Source organism: Canis aureus, chromosome 13 (genome assembly GCF_053574225.1).
Source record: "Canis aureus isolate CA01 chromosome 13, VMU_Caureus_v.1.0, whole genome shotgun sequence".
Classification (NCBI taxonomy): Eukaryota; Metazoa; Chordata; class Mammalia; order Carnivora; family Canidae; genus Canis; species Canis aureus.
This window is the reverse complement of record NC_135623.1, coordinates 56,408,170-56,431,175: the sequence shown is the minus strand read 5'-3', so window position 1 is coordinate 56,431,175 and position 23,006 is coordinate 56,408,170. Positions and strand designations below refer to the sequence as shown.

Genomic DNA, 23,006 nt, shown 5'->3' with positions numbered 1-23,006 from the left:
AGCCTGACGTGGGACCCGATCCTGGATCCCCAGGATCACACCCTGGGCCGAAGGCAGGCGCTCAGCCACTGAACAACCCAGGCTGCCCTGGTATTTTTTGTTTGTTTGTGTTTTTTCTTTTTTTATTAATGTAAAATCGACATACAACATGTATTAATTTGGGGGGCACAACATAATGATTTGATATTTGTATTTGCAAAATAATCACCACAGTAAGTCTGGTTAATAGCCATCACCATATATAGTTAAAGATTTTTTCCTTGTGGTAAGAACTTTTAAGATTTACTCTCTTTCAAATATGCAATAGAGTATTATTAACTATAAGTGCCATATTGTACATTACATCCCCACGACTTATTTATTTTGTAACTGGAAGTTTAAGCCTTTTGACTCCCTTCACCTCCCACCCCCAACAACCACCAATCTGTTCTCTGTATCTATGAGCTTGCTTTGGGGTTTTTATTTTTAGATTCCACATACAAGTGAGATCATACAGTATTTGTCTTTCTCCATCTGACTTATCTCACTTAGCATAATGCCTGCAAGGTCCATCCATGTTGCTGTAAATGGCAAGATTTCATTTTTTTCGTGGATGGATAGTATTACATTGTGTGTACATATATACATAATACTTTCTTTATCCATTTGTCTGTTGATAGACACTTAGATTGTATGTCTTGGCTCGTGTCAATAATGCTGCTAGGAACATAGGGGCACAGATATCTTTCTAAGTGAGTGTGTTTTTGTTTTCTTCAAATAAATACCCAAAAGTGGGATCACTGGATCATTTGGCAGTTCTATTTTTAATTTTTTAAGGGACCTCCATACCATTTTCCGTAGTGGCCGCACCAATTTACAGTCCTACTATTAGTGCCCCAGGGTTCCCTTTTCTCCACAGACTTGCCAACGCTTATCTCTTGTCTTTTTGATACTAGCCGTTCTGACAGGTGTGAGGTGATAACTCATTGTGGTTTTGATTTGCATTTCCCTGATGATGAGTGATGCTGAGCATCTTTTCATGTACCTGTTGGCCATCTGGATGTCTACTTTGGAAAAATGTCTATCAGATCCTCTGCCCAGTTTCTAATCAAATTGTTTTTTGCTATAGAGTTGTGAGGTCTTTACATATTTTGGATTTTAACCCCTTATTGAGTATATATATATATCTGCAAATATATCCTTTCATTCAGTAAGTTGCCTTTTCATTTTGCTGATGGCTTCCTTGCTGTGCAGATGATTTTAGTTTGATATGATCCCACTTGGGGTTTCTTGGTTTTGTTGCTGAATGCATTTTTTAAAATTCTACCTAAATATTGTTTTTTTTTCTCATAAGTTGTTCTAATTTCTTTTTACTAGGTGACTATAAACTCAAGATGGTGCTCCCCAACAAACACCTGGAAGTCTGCTAGGTTGCCACAAGAACGCAGAGCCATCTGCCATAGCAAACACCAACCTCCTCCTAAAAAGCTGAGGAGTCTGGAAAGGATGTGGTCTCAACTCCGATTGTGTAGAAAGCATCTTTTGCCTGACAGATGTGTGCATGGCTCCCTCTCTCACCTTCTTTGGTTCTCTGCTCAAATATCCCCTGTTCAGAACACACCTGGTAAAGCAGCCTCCTTCTGCACCTGCCAAGACTTACTACCCCCCTACCCTGCTTTACCACACTCATCACTATCGCAGATACAATCAAATGTTTGAAGGAACTACTTCCCAAGCAGAGAACAGCAAAGCCCTAAAGCAGGAGAACACTGCTGGAACACAGGGAATGCAGGCAGGCTTGTCCAAAACACCATTTGAGAGGATGCCAAGGACCACGAGGTGGGCTCTGGTAAGGACTTCGGATTCTGCATCCATCAGCTCTTGCAGCATGGTAGCTGCTGAAGCTGAGTGGCATACAACAGTGAGCCTGTATTTCTCAGTGTGCATCTGTGGCTGCCCTCCTCTGTTTGTGTCATTCTGGGGCCTGGGCTACAGCAGCATCAGCCACTCCTGAGGTCTGTCCTTGCCCTGGTGATGGCAGAGGTACAGGAAAGCAAACCCAAAGGCACAAGGTCAGGTCCACTACCATCCCATGGCCAGAGCACATCTGACTAAGTCAAAGGAATCAGGAGTACAACTTGGTCTTGGTGAGCCTGTGGCAGGGTAGAGGTAACACACTATACTCCAGGGATGTGAAAATGGGGACAGCGATTCATTCTACTACCTGGTAAGTGTGATGCGGTGGCCACTGTGTGTGAGGAGGAGGCCATCAGGCATAGGAGAGGCAAGATGATGTACAATTTTTGAAGTTCTTTCTGGCTGCTGCATGAGGAGTAGACCAACCCTGGGGAGCCAAGGTGGAAGCAGAGAGACCTTGCCAGAACACATCCAATGATGGGCACAGGCTCACCGAGGCTTCGCTGTGTACCCAGCAGCTAGAAGATTGCAAAAGAAGCAGAAAACTTAGACTCTGCCTCAGGGACCCCTGCTTGAAGCTCTGGTCCATCCGACTCTGACAGTCTTGAGGAAAGAGAAGGCATGTTTGGTTTTTATTTCCACGGTACTCTCAGCATTAGCATAGACCAACTAGATGGAAGGCAGAAAAAGAAGCCGGAGCATCCAGAGCCACCAGCAAAAGGGTGGCTGGTGAGGGCCTCTGTGAACATCACAGGAGTGGAAACGGCCACTTGGACCAGATGGGAACAGAAAACCCCTTGACAGTACTAAATGTGTGTGCAGTGTTCAGAATGAAGGCTGAAAGGAAGGACAATTTGTGCCTCATTTTAGCTGTAAAAATAAGGCAGCAGGATGGTGAGTCAAAAGAAACTGGCTGGTTTCACACCCTCTAGAAAGAAATGAAAGGGCTTCCCATCTCATCCCATCCCACTTAAACCCTGTGTGTGTCATGTCTCAGATCTCCCGATAGAGAAGGCAAAATGAGATGCTCTGAGAAAGCAGCCTTTGGGAAAGCAGGCCGTTTTATAAAAGGAACATACTGTAACAGGAATTTTTGTCTGTGGAGAAATGAACAAGCTGTTAGGGGGTGTCAGGAAGAAGCCATGGGAAATGTCAGGCAGAGGGATTCCTGAACCCGGATGGTTGGGTGGACAAGGTTGCTACCTTAAGATCCTGAAGGTCAGTGATGGATCCTCCCACTGGATCCTGAATAGCAGAATAAGACTAACCAGCTGCCAGTTGGACATGCAGCAGCATTTATCAGATACCTCGCATTGCAGCACCTTGGAAGCTTACAAAGGGACAGCATCTTAAGGCCAAAAAGGAACCCATATTCTTAAAAAATTTTATATTAACACATATGGCAAAAAAAGCATGTCTATACAATCAAAAGAAATATAAGCTAATAAATGAGTCAGATCAAGTCACATAATTTCTTTCAACTTTAGATTTATCTTTAGGCTGGGGCATCCGGACCAAATTACATTTTAACATTCCTTTTATTTCTCAAATTCTATGATCCATTAAAGAAGACCTTGCAAGAAACTCCAAAGAATGTCAAAAACAAAACCAAGAAACGAAAGGCATCGATGGAATGCACTAAGGGATGATAACAAGAAATAGAAGAGAGAGTGTATTAATGTTTTGCCTTGCCCTTTATCACGGAAGATGTGCGCCCTTGAAATGGACAGGTTAGAACATTCAATAAAATTGTAGTGAATGCACAGAATGTTCCAGTTTTAACTGACAAAACAGATATCAATAAATCACCCAGACTGGATGTGATCCACCTAAGAATTTTGAATGAATTCATGGACAGAATTCATGGGCTGTCTACTGTGATGTGAGACCAGTTGTTGCAACAGCTGCTATGTTAGATAGAGAAACAGTCAGGTTGCCAATGTTAGCCTTATTCCCAATTTCCAGAGGGGACCCTGGGAAATCGCCCACTGGTTGTTTCTGCCTTCCAGACTAGCCAAGCTCTAGAATCATCACAAAAAGTATAGAATTATGGGAAGCTCAGATCAGCAAAACCCATAGAGGCAAAGGAACCAGAGGAACCAGGTCTGATTAACAGAGTTCTTGGAGGGCATATGGAGAAAGGGCAGAGTCCTCTTTTAGACGTTGGAATTGCCTTTGGCAAGAGTCCACAGCAAAAACTTACTTGGGCAAATAAAGAATGATTGAGTCACTACAGGATTAAGGGACTATTTGGAATGAATGAAGAACTGAATTTCAACATATGAAAAGAGGATGATTTTTTAAAAAGAGTAATTTCTCTGCAAAAAAAAAAAGTAAGAGTTCTCAGAGATCAAGAAGGGCTGATCATGGTGAGTAATTTTTTAAAGAGATTTGAACACCTACGTACATAGTGAAACTTTCATGATGACCCCAAGGCATTCTGAGAAGTGAAATGGCAGGTCAACAGGATAGAAACTTGTTTAGGCTAAGTAGAAAGGGGTACAAGAATTTCAGAGCAGAGAAGTTCAAGTTAAAGCCCCTTAAGAATGAAAAGTTGTAGAATAACAACCTAGGATGTGGTATATATACATATATATATAATGGAATATTATTCAGCCATCAGAAAGGATGAATACCCAGCATTTACTTCGACATACATGGAATTGGAGGGTATAATGCTGAGTGAAATAAGTCAGTTGAAGAAAGACAATTATCACATAGTTTCATTCCTATGTGGAATATAAGAAATAGTAAAAAGGACCATAAGGGAAGGGAGGAAACTGGGGAAAAATTAGAGAGGAAGACAAACCACAAGAGACTCCTAACTTGGGAAACAAAGGGTTGTGGAAGGGGAGGTTGGTGAGGGGATGGGGTAACCGGGTAACGGGCACTAAGGAGGGCACATGATGAGAGGACCACTGGGTGTTACACAATATGTTGGCAAATTGAAGATAAATAAAATCTAAAAAAAAAAAAAAAAAAGCCTAGGAACTATCCATAAAGCCAAAAGAAGACTTTAGGAGTTGCTTGCCTCAGAACATAAAGCCCTAATACAAGACAATGTCATCAGAGATAACAAAATGCCAGACGCTTCATAAACATTTGTTAAATGAATGAAAAAAATGAATCATCAGAAAAGCATAAAATAGAAAAATGTTCAAACCTCCACAAAACGATTTGTAACAGGATGTTAAAATGAGACTCTTCGTTTTAATTGAAGCACAAAAACAGTACATGTTACATTCCAAAGTAAGACCATTGTTTTTTTTTTTAAGGACTCGTAAAAAGGAGATGACTGACAATCTCAAAAAGATACGTACTGAGTGATGCTGTGAGATAACATAATTACAGAGAACAGATCAGTGGTTGCCAGGGTGGGGATAAGAGAAGAGAATGTGCTATAGAGGGGTAGGCTTGTAGTGACGGTACAGTTCTGTATTTGATTGTGGTGGTAAGATTGCCTAAAGTTGCACACCCCTCCCCACACACACATACACGGCTGAGTGCACACACAACTCGTGAAATCTGAATAAGCTCTGCAGATCGTACCAATGTTAATTTCCTGGTTCCGCTATTGCTCCACAGTTATGCAAGATGCTCACACTGAAGGTGAAGGCTACATGGGATCTTCCCACACACTTCTTTGCAACTTCCTGTGAACCTGTAATTATTCCAAAATACATAAAATGGTGGTGGTGGTGGTGGTGTTTTTTAAAGGAGGTGGGGGATTAAAAAAAAAAAAAAAGGAGGTGGGGGATTGAAAGCCAATTTCAACCCTGAGCTGACTTCCCACCTCTAACCTATATAAGAGATTGGAGAAGTCAAGAAAGAGAGTAGAAGTTGAGAGGATATTTTCAGAGAATGCTCTAGGTGTGTGATGCTTCCAATCCTCTCCCTGCAGCCAGGATTGGGGTGCCAGCCCCTTGTGTTAATGAAGAGCCTTCAGTAGGAGCACCCTGAGAGCATGATGTATGTCCCCTGCTGTTGTGGGACACACCCAACTGTGTTGGGTTCCCACCTGAGAAATTTCAAGAGCAAATTTGGCCAGGCACCAGCACGCAGCCAAGGAGAGGAGGCTGTTTTGGGTGGTCTGTTCTCCCAGAATTTGTCAGTGCAAAAGATGTATGACTGCTTTCCATGAGTCAGATATGGAGCAAGTGTAGTCTTATCCTAGAGGGCTGTCTGGAGAGATGAACAGAGAGCAAGAGAGATAAACCAGAGATAATGACGATTGCCAGGAGGCAGAGAAGGGGCTTTAAACACTTTCCAGGCCCAGAGAGGGCAACACAGAGCACACAATAGCACCAGGTGCGGAAAAGCTTCTCTAACCCATGGTATTTCTTCTCCCTCCCCATGCTCTGCCCTGAAGGGGTCAGAAATCACAGTTAACAAGATAGAGCAGGGAGATGGAAAAGCACAAAGTGAAGAAGGAACACATCCCCTTTCCCTGATGCCAGCTTCCGTCTGCAATAGGTCACAATCAGGGAAAGAAGAGAAAACTTAATATGGAACCAAGTTCAAAGTGTTCTCTGTTACATGGGACTGGACTTTAAATTATTGATTAGAAGATCTTGTATTACCTGGGTGATCAGAAAACCTGCCTATTTTTTGTCTGGATGCAAGAGTAAAAACTAAGCATACACAGCAGATTTAAAGGAACAGCGGGAGGCAAAGCACCAGTTCGTGATTATATGCCCTGGTCTTGTTTGTTCAATGTAATGGTTACATAAAGTGAATCCTGAGGGCTAGTTTATCAAGCAAGATATCAGAGATCTGGAAAGGGGCAATGAAAAGACCAAGGGCATGGCGTAGGGGGAGGAAAGTCTGGCAAACAAGAAGAAATTCTAAAAGATTTTGATTTTGAGATGAAGGCAAAGTTTGAAGTGGAAAATGTATTGAAATCAATAAGATCATAAATGATATGGATAAGGCCAATGAAAACTTTGCCAGCCCCGCAGGATGGCACTACTCAAGGTGAGAGATAGGAAAAGCAAGGACAAACACTCTTTAAGGAAGGCATTACCTCTCAAGAAATGGCATGGCTGAAATACCTATAAATGGCATTTTAAAACTTAAATTGGCTTGAATTTAAAGAATAAATGTATCTCAGACAGCACCTTTCTGGAAAGGGAAGAATCCAAAATTACATCAATAAGATGAAAAGTCCTAAAATGCAACTAGAAGTCCTCATCCTATAATGATATTTAGTGTGTGCTTCAATAATTCATTGTAACTTTCTAAAATATATCCCAGGCAACACGATTGGGGAACAGGAGGTTTCTATTACTACAATCAAATCAACAGGATTCATTAATAACTTGCAGTGTCAATACCTACCATATTGATAAGAAAACATACTTTGTGAATAAATAAAACATTACTAACGAGAATCGCTAACATTGCTCCTCCAATTAATGTAACTCAGACTTTTTTTTTTTTTTTTATCTCATGCAAAGCCTCACATGAGACTCTGGAAGGTTTTGGACCATAGTTCTCCACCAGAGCCCATATCCATCATCCTCCCTCAAGGTCTTCATGGGTGCTGTTCCCTCTGACCAGAACACTCTTCCTGCCCCTGTCACATCAATCGGGCCTCTACTCAGAGACACCTTCCCCTTTCACCCTATTTAAAGTTACCACCCTTATCCATTACTACTTAAAATTTTAATATTTATTGTCTGCTTACTTATTGTAAATGAATCTCCCTACTGGAATGTAAGCACCGTGAAAACAGCCAAGCCACTGCTGTCTCCCCACAGCTGAGGATGGCCCCTGGCACATAATGGGTTGTGCCTGAGGCTGCCAGTTTCTCACCTAACGTCCACGCTCCCCTTCTTCCTTATTTCAGAGTCCCTGTATGGTCCAGCAGTCGTGCCCCGCTATACTACCGCATCTGCAGCCTCACTTGTCAAGAGAAGTGGTCAAAGAGGTCAAAGCAGAAGTCATGGGGTGAAGCATCTTGAAAAACACACTGAAGGAGGCTCACTCTTTTTGCTCTTGGTCTGTCCTCTTTCCCACTGCTTAGAAAGTGATGGCTGGAGCTGCGGCAGCCATAGTGTGTCCATAAGGTAAACTTACTCATAGGAATCACTCTAGGTGAGATCTGAGTCTTTGATACCAGGTCTACACTGCCTACCTCTAGACTTACTTCAAATGAGAAGAATATATTGATTAGTGTTGTTTTTTATTGCAGCCAAATCTAATTCGGATACATGAGTACTTGGCAAATAGTTGTCAGATAAATTTGCATGTGTTCTTTTAAACTTTTGACTTTTCAAAATTTATTTATTTGAGATAGAGAGAGAGAGCACAAACAGGAGGAAGGACAGAGGGAGTGGGAGAAGCAGACTCCCCACCGAGCAGGGAGCCCAACACGGGGTTCGATCCCAGGACCTTGGGATCATGACCTGAGTCAAAGGCAGAATCTTAGCTGACTGAGCCACCCTGGCTTCCCTAAACTTTTAACTGTTAAAACCTTTTTAAAAACATATCTTGCTCTGGTCCCCACTCCAGTTCTCTAATTAGGCAGTTCTGGAGTGGAACTGGGTGACTGGGGTCATCATGCCAGTGTGCAAACCACTGGTCAGATGACTCTTCCATGAAGCTGGATCTACACAGAGCAGAGCAAGTAAGAGTTCTGGAATCCTGGCTACCACTTACCTGCTAGCTGTTCTAACAACTTGAAACAACTTGTTTCACCTCCCTAAGCCTCAGCTTTGCCAAGAGTAAATTGAGTCCATGTTGTAAACAAACAGGTGCTTCATAAATACTGATTGTTGTTGTTGTATGAGTTGAAATATAAACTAAGATATTTTAGGCCAATGCCATGCCTTAGCCCACCCACATGGCTATGTCTGAGACAATCCTGGGAAACTCATGTGGGCAAATCCCATCTACCATGACAATTTTCATGGAGGAAAAGAAGGTGAGTCATAGAGAGAACTCTTTTGAATGCAAGTTATAGAGACCCATCGGGTCTAGCTAAGTTTGACGTTAGCTAGGAACGTGGCTGGGCCATAGGAACAACTTGAACCCGAGACCAAACCACCTGGGATTCCGTCCTCTTTTCTATCTTGTTTCTACTCCACTTTTCTTTTCCTTTCTGTAATCTTGCTTCCTCTGCTTTTCTGGTTCACATGGTAGGAAAATATGGCTATAGAGAAACCTCTAAGCCCACGTGTTACTGATCCCACCACCTAGGAGGAAACACAGGTATCTAATTCTGAGTTTCCAGGAGAGAGACTCTGATTGACTTAGTGATATGACCTGAAGTATGTGCTGGTGAGTGGGTCCCTCTATGGGAACATGGCTAGTCCAAATATAACAACGTGGATAGAGATGGAGATGATGCCCCAACCTTGGGGGAGACACTGGACAGAAAAAGAGTGAGCACTGATTACCAGAACTGAAGTCAGGTTTTCGGGGGGAAACAGAGAATCTGAGCCAGAGCCAATGAGAAAGTACAGGTAATGAGACGCTCACCCTCCGAAAAGCTGGTCCACCTAAACCAATTCAGTTAAATTTGGGATAGATAACTGGGTATAATTGAGAGACTGACCTGAATTAAGGCATCCTGGCTACTGCATCCGCAGTTTATAGAAAGTGACTTGCAGGAGAGTAGAAAGCTTGCAGGGGACAAACGTTTAGTGTGATAAACATTCAGGTATGGTTTCCCTCAAAGATCAAATGCTCATGATGGACTGAACATAAGTAAAAAGAATGTCTCTGATTGGCCGCCTTTAACCTATTTTATCTTTGGAAAATAAAAGACTATTTATAGATTTCTTATGCTTTTTCTGCAAAGGCTGCTTTGAAGATGTTGTGCAAGCAGTCTCCAGGCGGATCTTCAGCTGCAGCTCTCACCGGGCACATCTCCTGCCCCCTGGAGGGCCTCCCCGGGTTCCAGAAGCTAATTCACTCCCTCTCTGGTCCCACTAGGCACAGTGTTAGTAAGAGCTTTGCTGTTACTAGTCTCTGAGTGCTCCCTTGGCTTGTTTCCTAACTGGGCCCACACCACCGTACGTCTCTTCTTTTATGAATAAAAAGCTGTATTGTCCCTAGGATGGAAACAGACAAATGGCTTCCTTGCTCTTCAGTCTACTCAGTGGTTTACTATATGTGCCCATCAGTGACATATGGCCTGGGTCACATCTCTGCATCTCGAGGGAGGGTTCCTTGGTGACTCAGGTTCTGATGCCTCTGCCTATCCTTCAGCTCTTTCACTGGTCTGGAGCATCATCGCCTGTGAGTGCTCAGGGCCACACAGAAGTAGTCATTGCCAGAAAGACTCTCTATAGAGGAGGCTAAAGCTCTTTCTAGATGAATCCCTCCAAGGCTTTATTTTTCTTCACACTTAGGTTGGGTACTTAGGATACCATAAGCTTTTATCAAAGTACCCTAACTAAAATCAGGGGTGAGTCTCCCTGTGACACCCACTACAGGGCAAAAGAGAATAAGAAACGCTTTTGAAGCAAATGCCATTAACCCTGAGAGATGGTGAGGATCCCTGAAAGCAAATAAAAGAAAAAGAGAGTCCTGCCCGGCATTGCTGTGTTTTGTTTGGTTTTCTTTGGTTTTCTTTGCCCAATGTCTATTGATACGACAGCCAGCTCAGCAGAGTGGAGGCCCCTTCAGGCTTTGGGGTTGTATGGACCTGGCCTGGCTTTCTGGCTCTAACCTTAGGACTTGCAGGCCTGGGGAAATTTTCATAATTTCTGAGGTTCTGCTTCTTCTTCTACAAAACAGAGATAATATCCTGTAGATTTCTGTACAGCTTAAAGATATCAGGTGAAGGGGCACTTGGGTGGCTCATTTGGTTAAGCAACTGCCTTCAGCTCAGGTCATGATCTTGGGACCCTGAGATCAAGCCCCGCATCGGGCTCCCTGCTCAGTAGGGAATCTTCTTCTCCCTCTCCCTCTGTCCCTCCCCACAGCTCATGCTCTCTCTCTCTCTCCCTCTCTCTTTCTCTCTCTCAAGTAAATAAAATCTTAAAAAAAAAAAAAAAAAAAAGATACCAAATGAAGTGCTAGTACGGAGGCCAGCACAAAGTAGCATCTCAGATAAATGACATCAGGAGTTGCTGAAAGAGCACAATACATCAGCCTCTCAAAAGATCTTCTGCTTCTCTACTTCTTGAAGGTTTTTCACAGGTATTAATAATGCACCATCAGTTGCTGTCTCAGAGGGAACATGTGCAAGCATCTACAGCTGCTTTTTTCCAGTCAGGCTGCTCACAGCTCTGATATTTGCCAAGCTTGTAAAACTGCAGAGTCCGGGGCCCCACTTCAGATCTCAGACATGTGGGGCCCAGAACTCTGCATTTTTTACAAGTTTTCTGGCTGAGTCTTACCCTTGAACTTATGAAACCTTCTGATCTATATACAGTGGGTTTTAAAATTCATTGGTGATGTGTTTTGAAGGCAAAGTCAAGGAGGTGGGCCAGTGGTGCTATGAGCTGGTGAGTATTGTCTTACAACAGCTAGAAGAGGTGTCCTCTCTCCCCCAGGTCCTGGTGCTGGTAGGTGTAATAACCATTCTCACAGCCCCAAGAAAAGATCCTCTTCTGCCCAGGAAGGTGCCCAAAAGTCAGGAGCTCCCCCAACACCCCCGCCAAGGTCTGCCTAAACTGTCAAGGTTTCTTAAAATTTTGGAATCTTTCTGGAATCGAAAATACCTTTTTCCCCTAGCAATGTGCGAGGCGTACACTGCAACAGTGAATTCTTATCTGTGAGAGAACAAAGACCAAAGACTCGATGAAAGAGAGTCCATCACTGAGTGATAGACTTAAAACTTCTTAGAAGTAGGTTACAAAGTACCACCTGACTATACCTTCCCCAAAGGCAAAATGCCTATAGATCTCATGACTTCAATCCAGATACTAGTCAGGAAAACACAAGAGTTTTTAGTATTTTGTAGAGTTCTCCTTCTTTCTGTCCTTTCTTGCATGATTTCCATTCACCAAACAATAGCATCTGCATTGTGGTTTAAATATCAGGAAGAAAATGTTGTCTGAGGCCATTCAGAACGAGTGCTCTTGCACGTACCCAATTTCCGTGCATACCCTTAGCACTGATCCCCATTTGCTGTCTCTCTTGCTTCTTACTAATGTGGAATAAGAAGTAACTTTCTCCTCCAGATTCTGTTTAAACGCCCTTATCCAATTCATGCAACCATACTCAACATGAGCAGCTCTTTGTGGTCTGGCCTACTGGGAATTAAGGGCCCTATTCTTCAAGAGGGCCAAGTCTACATCTAATGGAAATTTAAAAATCAAAATATTCCTTTCTCTGACGTGTCCATTGTTATTTGCCAAGGTAACTCTGTAAATGATTAACCTTTAAACTCTTCCCTAATGGCTGGTATAACATTATGAGGGAGGCACAGGGCTTCTAGGATGTGCGACAGCATGAAGAGGCTCCCATTTGGTGCATTTGGTATCAAGGCAATAAAATCTGGCCAGATAGCATTCTACTAGTTCAAAAAGACTCCTGTGGAGTGATTCCAGAACAATTGCCTTTAATCAACCCTTCTTCAGTTTCTTCATTGCCTCTAAAAAAGAAAAAAAAAAGAATTTGGCTATATAGTAGGGGAGCCATGCCTACATCTTGGTAATGGGGCTGATTATGTTCAGAGGTTTTTGGTCTCACATGATATTAGGAGAAGAAGACAGATTCTTTTATCCCAGCTTTTTGTTCTCACACGTGTATATACCTGATGACAAAGGATGAATAATTCATTCAATATTCACCCATCTACCAAAAGTCCACCAAGCACCCACTCTAAGATGGGCTCTGTACAGGCACAAGGGTTAGGGTGGAGTAATGAACAAGGCACACAGTTTCTGCCCTCAAGGAGCTCAGAAGTTCACAGGGGACAGACCAACTATCACAATGAAGCATAAGTAGAGAGAGGTCAAGCTACAATGCGGAGGAAAGGAAAGGAACAGGAAGCACTACCTAGGGCAGCTCAGAGGATCAGCCAATTACTGAAAACTGAATTCCAGACTCTGTGGCAGTCTACAGCAGATTCACAGGGTTATCCTTAGTCAAAGGAGGACATCAGTATCATATGTGTTTGAGTGGTAGGGGAAGAAATAGCTGCCTTTTGCTCCTACAAGCCCTACTTCCTTGCTTGACATTGTAGGAAAGTCCAGCTTACTTGGTGGAGATCATTTATTCCTGACATGGGAAATCATATTCCTGTGAATCACTCCATACCCCACAGCCACTATTTTTCATCACATATAAGCTTTTATTTCTAGCTGGGTGTTGACAAGACAAAACTGTTCCCTAATGCTTAAGTAACAGAGTGGAAAATATGAAGAGGTTGATTTTGATTATACATAGTGTCTTCTCTTAAGAATAAAATGTGTTTGAACAAGCATGAGTCATTCCTTGCAGGGTTGTGAAATGATCAATGATTGATTTAGTTGGTTGTTAAATTGATTAGTTTTAAAATAATAACTTTACTGGTTCTATACACACATATTATTAAAACTCAAGGAACATACCAGAAAAACCATGAATTATTCAAATTCCACTACCCTACAATAACCAGTGTTAACACATGTTGATCATCAATTCAGACTTCTCTCAACACAAATGTATAATTGGGTGGAAGGATGGCTAGGTCATCAAAAATAATCTCATAAGAATAGAACTGTGTTATATCCCTTTTAGAGATAAAAAAAATTACATTTTATTTCATGTGAATTTAGTAGAAGACGAAAGAAATTGAAGGGAAAGTAAAGAAAATGGTGAATTTCACAGTACTTTCCTCATTCTTACGAGATTGCTCTAAAGGGGAAGAATAGGAGATGAGTATCATTAAGAAGATGTCTTTCTAATTACTTATTTCAATTTTAGGCAATATGAGTCGAAGGGTTTTTTATGAAAAGTAAGTGACCAGCATACTTGTACTTCTCCACTTTTCTCATACTATCTCCCTTTTTTTTTTTAGTGCTTTTGTTTGCTTAGTCAAAATTTATCCATTTACAATCTGTTCTGCAACCATATTTTCCTCAATTGTTGCTGTTTTTGTTCAATCTTAGCTTTGTGTTTAAACTAATTTAGTCCTTTACCATTCTTAGCTTTATCTCTTGGTGAGATGGCTTTCCTCATCACAATGATACACAATATTGATTACAGGAAACATGTGTATATAGAGCATTTACTTCGGGCTAGGCACTATTCCAAGCAGTTTAATATATATATATAATTCATTGAATCCACAAAAACAGCCCAATTAAATAGTGACTATGATCTCCATTTTACAAATGAGGAGACTTGGTATAAAAAGGAACCTGCCTAAACTACACAGCTAGTAAGTGGCAAAGCCAGGATTCAAACCCGAATTCAAATCCAGGCAATCTGGCTTCAGAGCCTGTGTCCACAAAGGCTTTCTTCTAGAAGATGTATGTGTGCTTTATTCCCTGAGCTCTGTTATGTTTTAGCATGCTCTCCTTGTTGCCCTTATACATGAAAGACAATTTGGCAGGATGAAGATATTCTAGGTCACAATTTTTTTCCTCTGTAGACATTGCCATGCTGTTCCCTAGTGTTTGGGAGTTGATAAGAAGTCTAAAGGCCCTTTGATTTTTCTTTTTCCCCTTTTAGCTTTTTCTGCAGAATGCCTGAGAAAGTTCCTTGAGGTTGAATAACTTCATCATTATATGACTAACATTGCTCATTCTATATCAGTTTTGCCTAGTATCCTGTGTGATCTTTCAACCTGCCAATTGCTTCTGTCACTTCTGGAAAATTCTCCTGTGTTATGCTTTTCAATAATTTTTCTGTTTTTCTTGTTGAGTTTTTATCAAGAATATCAAAAACTTTTTTTAAAAGATTTTTTTATGATTTTATTCATAAGAGACACAGATAGAGGCAGAGACACAGGCAGAGGGAGAAGTAGGCTCCCTGTGGGGGCCCAATGTGGGACTCGATCCCAGGACTCCAGGATCATGACCTGAGCTGAAGGCAGACACCCAAAAGCTGAGCCACCCAGGCGTCCCAAGAATATCAAAAATCTTTACACTGAATTAGCTTTGAGCTCCGTAATTAGTATCAATTATTGTTTCTCCACATTTGCTGCTATTATCTCAAGTCCACACCAGTCATTAATGTGAGTTTTATCCATGTCTACAATCTCTATTTCTAATAGTTACTTGAAAATTTAGTGTTTTCCTTTAGCTCTTCAATATTCCATTCCATCTCATTTTGTTGTTTTATCTTCTTATTTTGATCTTTTGGGTTTTTTACTAAAGATTATTTATTTATTTATTTATTTATTTATTTATTTATTTATTTATTTGAAAGAGCCCATGCACGTGACAGTGCAAGCAGGGGTGGGTCAGAGGGAGAGAATCTCAAGCGGACTCCCCACTGAGCCGGGGGGGGTGTCCACAGAGATCTGATCTCAAGACCCAGAGGTCAGGACGTGAGCTGAAACCAAGAGTCAGCTTGCTCAACCAGCTGAGCCCCCCAGACATCCCTGATCTTTTGTTTTATTTCATTTGTGTCCTTATTAAGTTCTTATATAGTGCAATACACTTGCAAAGAACCTGCTTGCTATTTTGGTTTTGGTTTCCTCCAGACAGGATTTTTCATCTGTCTTTAACATGCATCTACTTTCCTTAAGTCTATTTTTACAATGACTATACCATTTCTTCTCATCTTATTTCTGCTTAATATGGGCAATTCTGACTGTCTCTTGCTTCAATAGAACACAATATAAGTGAATTTTCCTTGACATCCTCCCTGCCTTATAGAGAACACTTACTTCCCCACTCTGGGTGCAGTGTTATTTTCAAGCCCCTTCTCTATAGCTTGAAGGTTTGAGAATGTGAAATGGGAACAGTTGGAATGGGCCTGGAGTCCTTGCTTGGAGCCCAGGGTTTCACTCCCTCCTGAGATGCAGTTAACTATCTTTTCACTAGAGCCCAGTCCACTTAATCAAGGGTGTAGTACACTCCACTGGGCTTCAGCTCATTTCTGCAGCTCAATGCACTAACCCAGAATCCCTTTCTGCCTCAGACAAATAAATCCCTAGGGCCAAGCCTTGAGGCTTCTCTCAAGAATTTTTCCTGGAACTTTCCTGGAATTGCTGACTCACCCCCTCAATCTATTTCTCTTGAAGCTGGAACATATTGACGAGAATCCTCAGGATTTCGTTAGTTGGGTGTCTTTCCTCCTTGTGGTGGTTTTTTTTTTTTTTTTTTAATTTTTTTATTGAGAAGGAGGGACAGAGTCAGGGGAGGTTTGGAAATGCAGAATCAGGAGCCCAGTTTAGCTCCAATAGCATCTTTTGTTTCTTTTTGTGGCTGTCACTTTGTGATATTTATGGCATAAAGTTTGTTTGGTGCTAATAAATCCATCTCTCTTTCTCTCTCTCAAAAGATAATACCCCACACCCTCAGCAGTTGTGCCCCATTTCCCCCTCATGCCAGCCCCTTGGAACCACCAATCTGCCCTCTGTTTCTATGGATCTACCAATCCAGGCATTTGGTATAATTGGAATCATACAATATGTGACCTTTTGTGTTTGGCTTCTTTCACTTAACATAATGTTTTCAAGGTCCATCCATATCGTAGCGAGCATCAGTACCTCTTTCCTTTTACAGACCAATAATCCTCAATTCTATGGATGTACCACATTTTGCTTGTGGCCCATTCTCTCATCCTCAAAGTTAGCCATGGAGCTTCTCTCTGACTCTGCTTCTGTTGTCACATCTCTTTCTCTTACCACAGCCAGGAATAGCTTTCCCTTTTACACATTCATGAGATTACACTGGGAACACTTGGATAATCCAGGATAATGTCCTCATTCGAAGGCCCTTAACTTAACCACGTCTACACTGGTATGCTCCAGTGTATTCTGTAACAGGTTATGGGAATTAGGGTGTAGACATCTGGAAGTGGGGGGGGGGAGAATTATCCTGCCTACCGTAGACATGTAGGCTAATACTATAGTAGTAATAATAATAGTCAAGACTTATTGAGAGATTACTATGTGTCTGGTACTCCTCTAAGAGCTTTACTTAAAATGAGTCCCTATGATATTCTTACAAAATAGGAACTCTTCCTTCCTCCTTTATAACTGAGGAGAATGCTGAAGTGCAAAGACGTAAAATGATTTGTCTGAGTTCACACAATAGATAAGTAGCAGAGCAAGAATCTTTTTTTTTTTTTTTAAGATTTTATTTATTTATGAGAGACACACAGAGAGAGGCAGAGACCTAGGCAGAGGGAGAAGCTGGCTCCCCAGGGGAGCCCAATTCGGGGCTCCATCCCTAGACCCCGGGATAACAACCGAAGGCAGATGCTCAACCACTGAGCCACCCAGATGTCCCAGCAGAGCAAGAGTCTTGACACAGAAATCTAGCTCCAGAGCACGTACAATTAAAAGGAGTCCCTCCTATTTAATAAGATTGGGAATCCCTGCCCTACAGGATAGAGATTTTCCTAATGAGGCTCCAGCCTTAGGTCCTCACTGGCCCTTCCACCCCTCCAACTGTGCACTAGGGAAGGAGACGGTCCCATGAAGCAGGTATCCGGGGCCATGCTGCGATTAGGATTAGGGTTCCACCAAGGACACTCAAGAGTCCTTAAAATTTTGTGAATTCTGGTGTGATATATGTTGTTGTCTTTGTATCTAGCCACTGATTGAGAAAATACATAGTGACAAAAAGGTACATTAAATATTGAAACTCATTTAATAAGTTTATCTCTTATTGATTAGTATGTTCATAAATTTAAATTTAGATCTACAATCCTTCATCCATAATCCTGGACTTTATAAAGCACTAAAAAATAGAGGGTTTTTTTTTGTTTGTTTTTTTATATATTTTTTTAATTGAAGTTCAATTTGCCAACATATAGTATAACACCCAGTGGTCATCCCGTCAGGTGCCCTCCTCAGTGCCATCACCCAGTCACCCCATCCCCCTCCCGCCTCCCTTTCCACTACCCCTTATAATAGAAGCTTTTTTGATACGTTCATGACAAACTCATTTTGGGGGCAAAACCTGACCTGAACTAACATAAGGCTATTAATAGTCTTTTTTTTTATTCCATTAGTAGTGAACATTCCCATATTTAACTGCAAAATTATTAAGGTGCTTGATTATAGGGTGCTGTTCCAGACTCCTGGGAATGCTATTAATATATGGTTTATACATCCTGTTACCTGACTTCTGAAACCTGAAATATCTAACTTCCAAAACATATGCAGCCCCAAAGGTTTCAAATACAAGCTTGTGGACCCATAGGAGATGTATGGGTGAGAAATATTATTTGTTTAGTCTATAATCAGTTCTTAGCATACACGTGAATCTATTGACACCTTGCAATAAATTCCCTCATGCGCTCACCAAGCTTGCTGGCCTACTTCAGAGTTTTACCTAGGGCCTTTTGTTCTAATTTAAAATGTCTGAGCTTCTAATTTAGGAACTACTACATCTCCTAGAGGCTAGTTCCCCCTTATTTAAAATAAATACTGTATGACTCTAATGTATTTAAAGGAAACATTTCAATATAATAATAAACCAGCATGATACAGCTACAGAATAACAGGATGGCTTATAATCCCCATGTGGAATTATAGGGAAGAGTAATCACCGTAGATTGTTTATTACAGCATGCTTTAAAGAGGACAACAAAAAGTCACATTCCCCAGCCTGGGAGGCTCGTAGAAACTCTGATCCTGTGAATCATAGCAGAGACAGAACGCTGGCTGGAAGAGCATAAGTCTTGTACACCGGTTCTCCCTCCGCCGGCCCGAGCTGGAGAGCCACTCACAGGCTACTTTAGCACTCTGAGCCTCCATCTCTTCATCTCTGAAAGAAGGCGGTTTGATGAGCTCTACAATTCTAGATCCTACAATTCAAAGGAAGGCAGTGCCCTTTTGGGGGGACAGATATGAACACAAGTTCTAATAGGATTGTGAAGCTCATTTTTAACCCAGTTTAGCCTCTTTTAGAGTAAAATGCCTGTTTTCTACAGATAGAATTTGATATCTACACCAACTAATAAAACCTGCTCATTTATATGCATGTTATAACTCATAAGTAACCAAAGGAATCAACATTTTTATCAAACGTTCTTCTGAGGTCAGTGAGTAGACAACTCCCTCCTGCTTTTCCTGAGACTGGTTGCTGAGAAGTCAGCCCAGTTCAGAGTTGACCCCAATGATGAACTCATTAATTCAGTACTTAATATGCAGGGGGCACTGTGGTGGGGAGAGGAGGAAGAAGCGGATTTTGCATTTATGGCTTGTGGGACTGTATAGCTAGCCAGTTACCACAGCATAAAGTATCTGCTGCTCCCCTTGCTCTGATGATGAGAGGGGTGCTGGTTGGCATGTCCATTGAATCCCACTCCTTGTTTATGTATTGCAAATCATTAAGGTGTTATACTGATGGTAGGAGACAGGAGAATATTCTGGAAACAAGTTTTGCTTGGTTTTTGTTTGTTCCTCAACAGAATGCTGACTTTAAACTCACATGAATGCAGAAAAGCATTGCATTAAGGTTACCTCCCCACAAAGCGATGGGGATTTCTCAGGGGTTATAACGCCACCCAGAAGATCCAAGGGGTCATGTACCAACGGCTCAGGGCCTCTCAGCAAGCCAGAGGGGTGGCAGGGCCCTGGCCTCCTTGACACCGTCCATGCCCTGCCTGTCCATGCCCCCCTTGACACCGTCCATGCCCTGCCCTGGCCTCCTTGACACCGTCCATGCCCTGCCTGTCCATGCCCCCCTTGACACCGTCCATGCCCTGCCCTGGCCTCCTTGACACCGTCCATGCCCCAGAACATGACTCAGGCCAACACCAGCGCCCTCTGCCTCTAGGACACAGGTGCCCAGGGAGAATCAGGCAATGGTTCCCGCGCCGGAGGGCTGCTGTGTGACATTTGCCCATTCAGAGAACGGACGGAGGGTGAAGCAGGCTGGGCTGTCGAGGCCGTGGCTCTCTGAATCTTATGACTGCTGGCAGATGGGGACCTGAATGTGCATTTGCGGGAAGGCCTGCTGAGCAGGAGAGTCACCGGCCAGGCCCAGAAGCTTGGGGCCCCTGCAGCTGCTGCACCTGCGTGTCTTCCCCGAGCCCTGGCTTCCCAGGTAGACACAGTCTTCCTGCCCCTCCCCCCCACCCCCCCACCCCCCCAGCAGCCCCTCTGCTACAGATCCACCACCCGGCCCTGCACTAGAATGCTAGAATGACGGGCGGGTCCGGGCTTGGAGAGATCCGCACAGTGGAGGGAAAAAAAGAAAAAGAAATCGGCAATTTGAATATCCGCATCGGCAAAGTGGATATCCAAAGCTGGCTGTTTGTTAAGAAACACTTTCGGGGCTCCCTCCGGGGGGTGATTCCTTTCAGCTCCTCGGGGACCTGGCCCGGGGCAGCAAACCTGGACGGTGGGGCCTGGGTGATCCTCCACTGTCACCGTCGCCCAAGACTTGGTGACAGCCTCTACCTCCCCTTCCCTTCCTCTTCCTCTCGTCCTTGTTTCAGGACCCTCCTGCCTCCGGACCTGGTTCTCCTTTTGATCCGGCCTGTCCCTGCCCTGGGCCTGAGGCATGGCTAACCGAGAACCGCCTCCCTTCCTGGAAGGCGCGGGCGGCTTGAGGGGATGCATGCTCCGGGGGGGATGCATGCTCAACAGGAGGCTCGGTGGGGTGGGCGCCGGGGTGGGACCGGTAGCTCTGAGGAATAAACCAGGGGCGGTGGCATGTTAGCCTCCGGGGATGCGAGAGTTCTTCCTCGGAGCAGCCGGATCTGAAATCAACCCAGAGAGACCCCGGGACCCCCCCCCCCCCCGCAGGGAGCTGGCTTCTGGAAGCCCCGGAGTGAAGCCTCGGGCCAGGCCTGCACCCGGAGCTGAGCCCACGTCTGCGCCAGGAGCACATTCCCGGCCTGTGGTCTCCCCGACAGGGATGGGGCTCCTCCGTGGCCCCCCGCCCCCAGGGCGCGAGCCGCACACCCTTTCCTGCCCTGGGGGCGGAGACGCAGTGACCTTGGCCAACACCATCCCTCCCCCGTCACCCCTCAACATCCCTGATGTTGAACCAAGAGGACCAGGATGCGGCACCATCCCTCCCCCGTCACCCCCATCCCTGATGTTGAACCAAGAGGACCAGGATGCGGCACCATCCCTCCCCCGTCACCCCCATCCCTGATGTTGAACCAATAGGACCAGGATGCGGCAAGGACCAGACATGAACCCCGGGGGGTGGGGGTCTCCGGAGCAGGTGTTAGAGAAGGAGCTGGTCCCCGCGGGGTGACAGAGGCCACCACACCGAGAGGGGAAGGAATGTGCTAGCGCAGCGCAGGCTGCCCCCCAGGACCACAGCGGGGGGAGGAGGCTGGGGAGCCCGGCGCCGCCTCCCGAAGGCGCAGCAGGCTGGGGGGGGCGGTCGGGGGGATGGGGGGGATTTGGGGGGTTCAGGGGGCTTGGGATCCGCCTCATCCCGGAGAAGCTGGCGCCCGGAAGGCCCTGCTTTTGACCCAGCAGGTCACTTGTGCAGCCAGAGGCCTGCGGGGCCAAGCGGGGGGGAGGGGGGGGGCTGCAGGGGGGGCAGCAACCTGGAGGGCAGGCCTCCTTGCCGCATTTTTTCAAGATTTCTTTTCGGCGAGTTTTTTTCCCCCGCTCCACCAGCTATTGTCTTTGTTAAAGGGAGTCATTCCTTGGGCTGGATTTATGGGCTGTATCTAAACTCTGTTTTCTCCAGAGGCATCGTCGCAGATGGCCACTCCCCCGTCCCCTCCCGGGGTGCAAAGCCATCAGAAGCTGACAGAGATGGAAGAAATGGAAGAAATGTCAGTCCCAGGAGGGAATGGAACAGGACGGGCCAAGTCAGGCTCTCCCCCCAGGAAGGAGCAGTGCTGTGGCCCGGACCATTTCCTAAATCGATGTCCCTCACAATCCTGCAGAAAATCCAATGAGTGAGGCTTTCTCTTATGTGTAAAACATTTTTTTTTTTTAAATCTTCTCCCTCTACAGAACAGATTCACCCCAACTGTGGGAAATTCCAAGCCATAGTATATCCAGGAGGCAGGTTTTTGATCTGTAAATCCTATTCCTTCATTTAGTAAACATTTCTATGCTTGGCCTTGGATAAATGGAGATGAATATCATGGCTTGCCTCATGAGGTTCACAGTCCAATGAGACTGACCAAACAACAACAACAAAACAACAACAACAACAACAACAAACCTCCATCGGAGTCAAGCTATTACCATATCAGAAAAGAACTCCAAAAATAACCTCAAATCTGCCCATTTGTCCCCGTCTTGACTAGCATCACTTCGATCAAACGTCCCATCTCGTCTTGTTTGGACTACAATAATAGCCTCCAGCAGTACCTCGTGAAACCGTCCACCAGATATTCATTTTCTTTTCCCACAGTGCCCCTCCTGCAGGGGGTACATTCCATCTATGTTGAAATCCGGGGTGATCATATAATTTGATAAGGACAATAAAATACAGGTAGAAGGGGCAGGTGACTTGTCTAGGCAGATGTTTTAAGAACCAGGACCTGGTTTACTGTGTTCCTTTTTCTGCTGTGTGACCAGCAATTTTCAAGATGGTGGGGCTGCTCCATCTGGCCAGATCCTGGAGTGAGTGGATAGGGAGTAGGGCTCCTGGCAACCTGTAATAGATGTGTAGCATGAGTGAAAAAATACAATTTTGTTGATATCAGCCCCAAAGATTTAGGGGTTATTACTGCATAGCCTTGCCTAATCTGGCTGATACACCTCTTAAATGATTTCCCTGTTTCTGTCTTGCCTACTCCAGTCAAGACTTCAGGCATCAGCCCAAATTATATTTTAAAAACAAATAAAACTTGCTAGAAGTCTTTCGATGGATTTCCACCGCACCGAGAATAAAATCTGAGCTTATGAATATTTGGGGGGCCCTGCTTTTTTCTGTCCTTGCGCATCACTAGTTGGTCTCCCACCTCACCCCCACCCATTATTCTCACTAACTGGAACACCATTTCACCATTTTTAGCATGGCAGGTTGCTCTCCTACTTCTGATTTCAGTGTAACTGTTACCTCCTCAAAGAATTTGTCCTGTTTATTCAATTAGAACCAAGCACTCCCTGTTCT

General features: G+C 43.9%; 1 protein-coding gene across 2 annotated transcripts in view; it reads right to left on the bottom strand.

Moving 5' to 3' along the window:
- Positions 1–17,118: 17,118 nt before the first annotated feature.
- Positions 17,119–23,006, bottom strand: part of LOC144282547 (uncharacterized) — a 74,439-nt gene continuing 68,551 nt past the window's right edge. For both annotated transcript variants that reach the window (XR_013351018.1, XR_013351017.1), the window contains 2 exons: positions 22,432–22,545; positions 17,119–18,728 (listed from right to left, as the gene is read on the bottom strand). The gene's annotated coding sequence lies outside the window, so the exon portion shown is untranslated. The remainder of the gene's footprint in view (positions 18,729–22,431; positions 22,546–23,006) is intronic.